General features: G+C 47.9%; 1 long non-coding RNA gene across 1 annotated transcript; it reads left to right on the forward strand.

Annotated features, from left to right (window-relative positions):
* Window positions 1–735: 735 nt before the first annotated feature.
* Window positions 736–6,146, forward strand: LOC108961670 (uncharacterized). The gene is made up of 3 exons (XR_001990018.3): window positions 736–883; window positions 2,639–2,716; window positions 5,261–6,146. It is a non-coding gene; the product is annotated as an uncharacterized LOC108961670 (long non-coding RNA).
* The last annotated feature ends 3,299 nt before the right edge of the window (window positions 6,147–9,445 follow it).

Genomic DNA, 9,445 nt, shown 5'->3' on the forward strand with positions numbered 1-9,445 from the left:
GGAGGGTGGATTTTGACCATTTCTCCCTGGCACTGGGGCACCTACCTCTCTGGGCTGCCAGTGCTGGCCTTCAGCCCTGCTCCCCAGGGGAGGATTAGGGCAAAGTCCCTTGTTTCTGCAGCGGTGGCCAATGACTGGGACAACATGTGCGGGGTGACGGGCACCTGCGGCAGCCTCGGCTGCCAGCTCCAGCCACGCGACCCTGAGATACGTGGTTCCTCACACATGTGAGCCGGTCTGGTTTGCTTTAGGAAATGCTCCTAAAGGGAGCAGCAGGGGCACTGGAGGAATGCAGGGTTCATCCAGCAAGGGACTGCAAACCCTCCGTCCCACCACCAGCCTTGGCTGGCAGCTCCTGCCCACACCAGGGAGCCAGGAGTCAGCTGGCTGGCAGCCTTGCTCTGGGGGGTGATGATTCTGCTGGCGACGAGCAGCTGTTTGAACCCATTCCAGTCTTGCTGGGTCCTCCCGAGCGCATTTCCAAGCGCTCCGGGTCCCTGTTGGCGAATTTCTCTGCACATTGCCCGGATCAATGAATTGCGAAGGGATGCCTGCCCTGGCACCACAGCCAGTCCGTCTGTCTGTCCCCTGCCTGGCTGAAGCAGGACACACGCCCTGGGTCAAGGGGACGTGGCATTGGGTGGCAACGATGGCAGCAGCGGTTTTTGTTGTTGTTTCCCCAGAACGCTGTGCAATATATTCCGATTTTTTTTCTTGTCATTAAGCCAGTGCCTCGGAGATGATGATGTAGTCCCTATGTGGGCCGCAGAAAACACTTCGAGCCGTGCTGGAGTCGTGCTGGGTGGCTCTGATAGCAGAGCTAATGGGAGCGAATGGGATGCAACGAACTGTTCTAATGACACCAGCCAGGGAAGAGACAACAGTAAGAATAAATAAATGTTAACTATTTTCCTCTTCCAGACATTTGCATCTATTGCCATTAAGTTCATTTAAATAAGAGAGAGAGCGAGAAAGAAGGGGAAACTTACTACTACTCTTAATAACCAGTGTCTAAAAATAAATTAGGATGCTGGGATGCACTTAAGGCATTTTAAAAATAAGTCTGATTTTTCCCCCCTTTCCTCTTTTTTTTTTTTTTTGAAGTGTTGGAGGGTTTTAATTTGGGCCAAGTAATTTTGGTGCAAACGCTTGGGCGCCTTTCGTTGGGAAATTGGGAGGAATGCAAACAAGATTTCACTTCATTAAACAGGGGCAAACAGTAGAGAAATTGCACTTACTTATGGAAATGACTTTTAAACATGAACAGCATTTACTTGCATTGCCTTGTGCTGAATTTTTTTTTTAAAAGATTATACATGTGAATAATTCACTGCAGGCCAATTAGATGATGATTTCATTTTTAACCTCCCTTCCTTGCCATCTTGCTGGTTGTCCCTTTCATTACAATTTCCACCCTCTTCCTTCCCTTCAATAAATTAATAAAGATCAAATAATCCCTCTTCCTGCAGTGCCATGAGATAGGTTCTTGGAAAGGGTGTAAGGTGAGAAATTGGAGGATCCCCATCTCTACTGAACTGCCCTGGGATGTGGCAGGAATAACTCCATGGGATTTCTACAAGCAGAGCTGCACCCATGTGTTCAGGAATAAGGAATGGGAGGAATGAAAAATGGACAGGAATGAAACGGGGAGATGAAGAAAAAAATATCTTCATGTTCTTTGCATGCAGAATCAGGTGCTGGAGAGAGGCTGAGCAAGCAGGACTCACCCTCTGTGAGGCCCCACTGATGCTGGCAGGATCACACTGGTGTGACTTGGCTCTGGCCAAGCTAAAAGCAGAACTCAGGTGACTCTGTGACATTGCTGGGGATAGAGTGATGCTCTAAAACTCTTCAGCATCCCTGGGCCAGATGCAGATAACAAAGATGTGGGGCCACTGCTCAAACAAGGGCTGGAAGAGGAAGCCAGAGGAGGGGGATGCTGACTTTTGCCAGAGGCCTGTGGTAGGTGGACCTTACGGCAAGTGGATGCAGACAGAATTCTCCACAGAACTCAGTGGGCCTCACTGTTTTTCTGTATTCTACAGATGATAGGGATTCTTGCTGTTATTCACACGTGTCAGGGGTTTTCCCAGCTCACTGTGGAAAACAGTCTGTGGGATTTCATGCCAGCAGGATCTGGTCACAAAACTTTCAGGGTGCTGGGAAGAAGGAGCTCCAGAAGACACTAGCTCCCCCTGGTCCCTAGTTTTCTGTTTCTGCATTTCATCAGATGCCTGCCAGCTTAAAGGGGCATTGTCAGACTCTGTCCATGCTAATCTCAGTCATGCTTATAGGAAGGCAACACCTGTCCTCAAAATAGTTTTTTTCCAAATATTTAACTCCTGGAACTCTTTTCAATAATTAAATTATAAAAAACAGAGCCTAAAAACCTCTAAAAACATAATAACAAAATACATAATTACTTCTATGTAAAAATTCAGCCGATCTGCATGTTTAGTTTCTTATGTGACTTTTACCTGTATATGAAACTGCTATCTTCCTTTCATCTGCCCAAAACTGAAGGAGAAACTCGAGTGCCTTCCCAGTGAAACTTCCAGTCCCCTGTCATTTCAAGGGCAAAGGCTGAAATTGCATCCCTCTTTGCATCACCAACAGTATATTTTTCTTCTTTGCTAAGGAAGAGGTTTTTCCCTGATGCCAACGGAGTCACACTGCAGAAGAACCACTGCTGATGGGGTCTGTCCCAGCCTGTGGGGTGAGTGCCTGTCCTGTCTTCTCCCTACAGGTGGTGAAACAGAGGCATGGAGCAGGTAGGACACCTGTTTACTCCTGTGTGCCCTGGCCAAGCATAGGCAGTAGTGTGGCAGCTGGGACTCTGGTCAGAAGTAGGACTGTCCGTAATTTCATTTCTGCAGCTCTCACTTAAAAATTTATTTTATGGAAAAAGATCTTTCTGGGAAACTCCCTCCACATTGCTGGTAGTTGTCACAGCAGGGTGTCACCACTTTCTTCACCCCTGTCTCTGAAGCCAGCACCATCTTCCTTCAGGAGCTCTTATTTTGCGCTGTCCCAGCCTGATCCCTCCAAACTGCTTCCCACGATGTTTCATGCTCATTTTGTCAGTGTGTTCTTTCTCACCAGATCAGATTCCCAGCCTTTCTGTGCTTCAGTGTTTTTATGGCTCTTCACTGGTTACAGTTTTATTGGGAAAGAGGTGGCTGCAAGCAATGACCTGTGATTTCCAGGGAAGGGGAGAGCAAGGAAACTTCAAGCAGCATGGCCTCCTGCTGGGAGCTGGCCCTTTTAGAGCCCTCGTGTCAATTATGACTTCCCCACTCTATTTGTTTACCCTGGGGAAGCCCAGCACGCTCCCTTCAGGGCTTGAGGGAGGCAAGTGCCCTGTCCCAGCAACAGCACAAAGGTCTTTTAGCTGAGGCTTAGGAACTTTGCATTGCCTATTTCTGAGTCAACCTACAGCATCAGGACCTAAGCTCCATGGAACAGGTTCCCTAAGGAAAAGATGTTCACTGTCACTCTGGTATCTCTGTTGTACCTGGCATCCTCCAGCTGGAGCTGAGGAACACAGAGAGCACTGAGCCCACATTACAGCTTCTGCCTTAGCCCTGTGACTGATGCTGCTGGCTGTAGTGTAGAGTACAGGACATTTTCTGGCTGTTCCTGACAACTATTCCAAACAAACTCCAACACAGACTCTTTTATGCTGGAATATCCATGCTTGGAGTCATTCAGAGACATCCTCCTGAGAATCTTTATGGAGAGATAAGCCCAGAAACACCAGCTATGAAACAGCATTCTGTGTGCTGAGCTCTCTCTGTAGAAGAGGCACTTCCACCTGGCACACACCTCTGGAATTCAGGGATAGGAGCCTTTGGGCTGTTTGGTACCTCTGTTGACCTCAGCAGGTTTATCACTGGGGACAAGTTAAGCTCCATCCACTCATTAGCCTGCTTCCCCTGAAGGACCTTTGAGGCCGAGGACTATGTGGGGTGGGCACCCGTATCAGTCCTTCCCCATGGGCCCCCTCTTGCTGATCAGCTTGTGCAGCACTTGGAACCAGGAAATGGTCCTGACCATCCCCATGTCCACGAGAGCCATGGAGGTCATCTGCTGGGAGGGCAAGGCAAGGCAAAGCAAACGTCCTCTGTGCAGTCAAGAAATGTTGGGCTGAGGAGGACTTCAGATGTGTCTGACTCTGAAATGAGCTTTGTTCCTTTCTTCAGGCTCTAGTGACAGAGACTGTCTCTGGGCAGTGAATCAACAACCTCAGGAAGAGGTGAGCAAGTGTCAGGCACCATTATTGACATTCTTGCTGACAGCCTCCCTTCAGAGAGCACATCCCTGGGGGCTGGGGAGGCCAGGGCTGGGCTCCCTGAACAGGGGTCAGAGAAGATGCTGGACTGAGACCTCCCAGCAGGATTTCTACCCACAGCTGCAACTGTTGAGATCCCATTTGTAGAACCCTTGTTTCCCATATGGACTCTACAGAGAATTAGCAGTGGCAGAGTGCTGATGGTACTGGAGAGCTGCTGGTCATGCTGTCAAATACCATCAGAGCTTGAAAAGCAATGTCAGCAGCATCCCCTGGGTGTTATACACTTATTTTCTAAGGCCAGCAGGTGTTAGCCTTGAAGCAGGGTGAGCACATCCATTTCACCCCATCATTGGTGGAAACCATACTATTAAGAACTGGCCAAAACATTACATTTTCCACAGTGAACTTCAAATGATGTTCAGTTTGGGCAGAGCAGGGAGAGTTTTCTCTCACCTATATTTCTATGAGAGTATAATTTGGATAGCAGATGAAAAATCCTTCCAGTTAAGGAAACAAAAACCTTTTAATTAGCTTTTAAAGGAATTTGAAGTACAGGTAGGTATGAAAAAAATTAATCAGGACATCTTTTCCAATTTATTGTGTTTAAAATATAAATGCAGAGTATGTTTCTGGAAATTATCTTCAATTTGAGAAAAAACTGCAGGGCCTGTAGGACTTTTAATAATAGAAGAAATATTTAGAGAAAAGAAGAAAAAAATGGCAGTGTTTCTGGAAGAGTTTTGGAAAGACACATTGCAAGTATAAACTGGAAAATGTAGAAATACTCTGTACCTTTCAATTCTCAAAGTCTAAGGAGACTTTGGATATTAGTGACTCTGCTTTATAGATATCATGGTGCCATACTGGTACTGTGCCCTCATTGAGTGTATCAATTCACATTAGAGGAGTGCACAGACTTTTACAAATGTATTTTCTTCTCCTTCTTCTCCTCCTTCCAAAATGCAGATTGATTAATCTTTGCGTGAGAGTGAGGACACCAAGACACAGAGATGGGAGTGGTCTTACCCAAGGTCACACTGCACAAATCATCGTGGCAAGAGTCACTCATCAGTTCTGTGAGAAGCAGCAGAGGAAAATGTTGTCCAGCATCCTGTGTTGGACTACCACCATGGCACTGTCTTTCAAGTCCATCCTGTGATCACCAAATACTCTTGCCATCTCTGACAAGCAGAAGAAACAGAGGCTGGTCCAAGCTGACTTCAGGTGCTACAGACACTGAAGTCCTTGCAAAAGGAGAAACTTGAGATGTCACTGGCTGAAGATACCCCAGGTTACTGTGAAGTGATAACAAACTGAGTCACATGCATGTTGTGGCTGTTTTTCCTGACCTTGGGGTCACGTGCAAGGAAACAACTGGTGGGAAAGCAAAGTGGAAAAGAAGAATTATTTCTCTGGGGCCCTGACAGAAGGAATAAGAATGTGGGGGCACCTGGGATGGCCGCGGAACAAAAAACCTGAAACACCTTTTCACCCATTTGTTCTGCATTTTCCACACTGTGGGTCCTGCTCCCCGCTTTCCTCACCCTCCCCCAGCTTGCCTGTGATTCAGGAAGAAGAGGCCAAGGAGACTAATATAGTGCTGAAGACAGGACTGGAAGGGCAGTAATTTAGACTCAGAGGCTTATAGTATTATTGCCTGCAAAGCCATTCATGGGAAATGATTCCACCCATCCCCATTCCACTCCCCCCCCCATACCACTCTCCTTGCTCTGCAATAACAATAACAGAAATGCCTTCAGGAGGCTTTTCTACTCAAAATGCAGGCAAAGGAGCACTTTTCTCCATCACCCCTCTTCTTTCCCTTCTCTTCTCCCTGCACTCACTTGTCCCCCCTGCCTCTAAGCCTAAATGCTGCTCCCTCCCTTCTCCCCTCCCCCCCCACGAGATAAAAAAATAAAAATAATAATAGGGGTAATAAGAGAGGAGGTAATGGAACGTTCTCCAACTGGGCACATGTCAGAAGCCATTATATGTGGTGCAGATTTGCATAATTCAAGAAGCATCAAATTAAATTTGCATAATTCCTTTGATTACACTTGTTATTAAATGTAAGTGACATTGATTTACAAAATGGCCCAATATAAGGTTAATAGCAAATGTCACCTTCCAGCAGGGTGAATAGGGTGCATGTGTGGTGGTGGTGGTGACGGAGGAGGGGGAGAGGGGGGCCTGGGGAGGAAGGCGAGCAGACAATTGATTTCTGCTCCTCTCTCCTCCTTAAAGGGCTCAGGTCTCCTTTGCAGAGGAGCCCTCGACCCTCAGAGGGTTGCACTGGGCTGTCACAGGGACAGAGTGTCACCAGGACACCCTGCCAAGTGGCATTGGTGCCATGACTCTGCTGCCTCCTGCTCTGCACTGTATCACAGCGTGGCCACTGAGCCAGTTCCCAGTGGGAGCCAGGCAGGGTGGAAGGAGCAGGGGAAGCTAAAAAGTGTCTCTGTCTCTCCCAGGCCCAGGCAACTTGTTGGGCAGGAAAAGCAGCCTGGACAGCATCTCTGCAGGGAGGTCTCCTTGAGGCAAGTTTTTTAAAATAGTGTGTGAGCTGGATGTGGGCTGTGTCCAGCTGGCAGGACACCCTGTACATCTGCTGGGACAGCACTGGGAGGGGGTAAGAACCATGGTAGGAGCAGTGCCTGAAGCGCCAGCTCTGATGGCAGAGATTCCTCTGTAAAAACACATTTGTGTTTTTAGTCACATTTGTGACTACGGCAAGACCTGTAAGTTACATGAAGAGCTGCAGCCATAAATGAAAGACTCTGTGCTATACATGCCGAGCTGCTGGAGATACAGGCCCATCACCACTGTCCCCACCTCAACCTGGTATGACAGGACTTGGAATCAAACACTACCAGGGTACTCTGGGGCCTGTGACAGGAGCAGTACATCCATTCTGCTGACATGGGCCTCAGACCATGTTGAACACTTATGAGTAGATTCCATCTCTGAACATCTTTTTGCCTCTCTTCATTCTGTATTTTTCTCCAGAAAGGGCATGTGATTTCATGCAGGGAAACTGACTGGTAAGTTGTGTGGGCACTTGAAGACTGCAGTGATAAAATAAAGTCATATGTGTGCCAGAACAGGATGAATATCAGACTTCTAGTCACAAGCAGTTTCAAAGACACACAAAGCTAGCCAGAACCTGGTTTTGGTTCTGTAGAATGTTTTTTTTTTTTTTTTGGCAAATCAAGAGGCTGGCTGAAGGGGGAACAGGGACCCACAGCTACCTTTTTGGTTAAACTCTCTTGCTCAAGGTGAAAAAAGATGCTTCTTTTGGTGTCTGAGCTCTGTGAACATTGTCTAATAGCATCCAAACAAAATTAGAACTAAATCTCTCTCTGAGCCAACTGTCAGAAGGGTTTTTCAGAATGTTTCAAAAGAAATGTCACTCACTATTTGTAGCAGGAAGGATATGGTGATTGGTGTAAAATTCCAGGTAGCTGCCATTTGCAGCTGATTTTTGAACTCTGATAAGCCTTCTGAAGCTCTAGCAGTCCATGCCCAGGATGGAAGATGAGTGCACCCGTCTTTCAGATCCCAACATAATCACATGAAGCCAGGTCTAATAATCTAAATTATTATCTACTGAACGAGAGACATGAAAAGTATTTTACAGGCCTTTGGCCAATCTAAAAGGAAGCTGCAGTGTGAACATTTCTAATGCCCTAGACAGTGTCCCATATTAGCTGAAGAGCATTGCTTTGCTGCATCCCAAATACCCAATGCTTCCTCCACAGCAGAAATTTTTATGACCCTCCTGAACCCAGGTTCTCAAATGTGCCCAGAAATTTGCAGTACCAGACTTCAGACACTTGAAGAAAATATCTTTTTGAGGCTAAGCACATTTCTAGAGGCTAATGGCTCAGGCCTGGGTTCCATTCCTGTTTTGAGGAAAGAAGATGAAGCGTCTAGGTTTGTTGGACAGGCTTAAAAGGGCGAATGGAATATGCAGGACCACTGTACACGCCCCAGATTTCTTGAGAGCATGCAGGAGGTGTCTTTGTGCAGTGTCAAGGGATTGGTCTTTACTTTGAATTTTTGTGTCTTCTGAGCAGGTGCTGTGCTTCCCTCTGCAAAGCAGCCCTCCCCTGTGGCCTGGTGACAGGCCTCCCAATGCAGAAGACGCAGGTTGTATTCCCAGCCCTGTCAATCCCGTGTTCTCTACTGTGTCCCCTCCACAGCCGGGCACATCTTGGCTGGTGAGACTGCAAACTCTGTGGAGCTCTGCTTCAGATCCCCTCTGTGCTCTCACAGACTGCTCGACACATTGGTTCCCAAGTGTGTGTCTCTTGCTTCCCTTCTGAGGCTGGCAGGGATGTTTGAGCAGGTCCTGACCCAGACCCTGTCAGGCTGCATCAACCCTTAATGCATCGTGTGAAAGCCAGCTGCTGGCAGTAGAGGTTTGCAGGGCAATGCAGAGGGTGTTCCTCTGCAAGAGCTCTGTCTTGAAACTCTGTGTCAATCATGTTCCCTGGCCATCATGCCCACTCTGACATGGGGATGCTGACTTGAATGAGGAGAGTGAGAGCCTTGTTTTTACCATGGATTAAGGGGCCGTGAAATTTGCTGCCAGGTTTGGAGGTGCAAGGGATCCCAGCCCAGACATGGCTGGTGCTCACGTGTGCAATTGAATCCTGAGCTATTTTCGTGCCAGCATAAGCCGTAACTCTCCCAGGTCAAAGTTGGCATGGGCAGAGGCAGTTAGCTCTGGCAGCTGCTTCTGCTGCTTTGCCAGGGGAGAGGGTCATTTCTTTTCCCTTCCTCTTGCTAGTTTGGCAGCTGCCAGGCTGGTACAGAGCTCCCCTTGCCGCCAGGAGGATGGGGAGCCGGGCTGGAGCCCCCGGAAGCTGGCAACAGGCGCTCAGGCAGCGGTGAGAGAGCCTCTTATTAAGGGTAACCCTGGCTCTGGCTGACAATTGCTGACATCGTCATATTTAGCACCCGCATGCAGCGAGCCTGAGAGACACTCACGCACTGGGTGAGCCAACTGCAAATTAATCGTCAGTTCATTACTGCTCTGCGCCTTTCATCCTGACAGCAGCCTTTCAAACGTGCATATAATTGGAAGGGTCCATGTGGCAGGAATTTGGTGAGGGCTAGGAGAGAGAGACCTTAGCTCCCCCTCTCCTT

Source organism: Serinus canaria, chromosome 6 (genome assembly GCF_022539315.1).
Source record: "Serinus canaria isolate serCan28SL12 chromosome 6, serCan2020, whole genome shotgun sequence".
Taxonomy (NCBI): Eukaryota; Metazoa; Chordata; class Aves; order Passeriformes; family Fringillidae; genus Serinus; species Serinus canaria.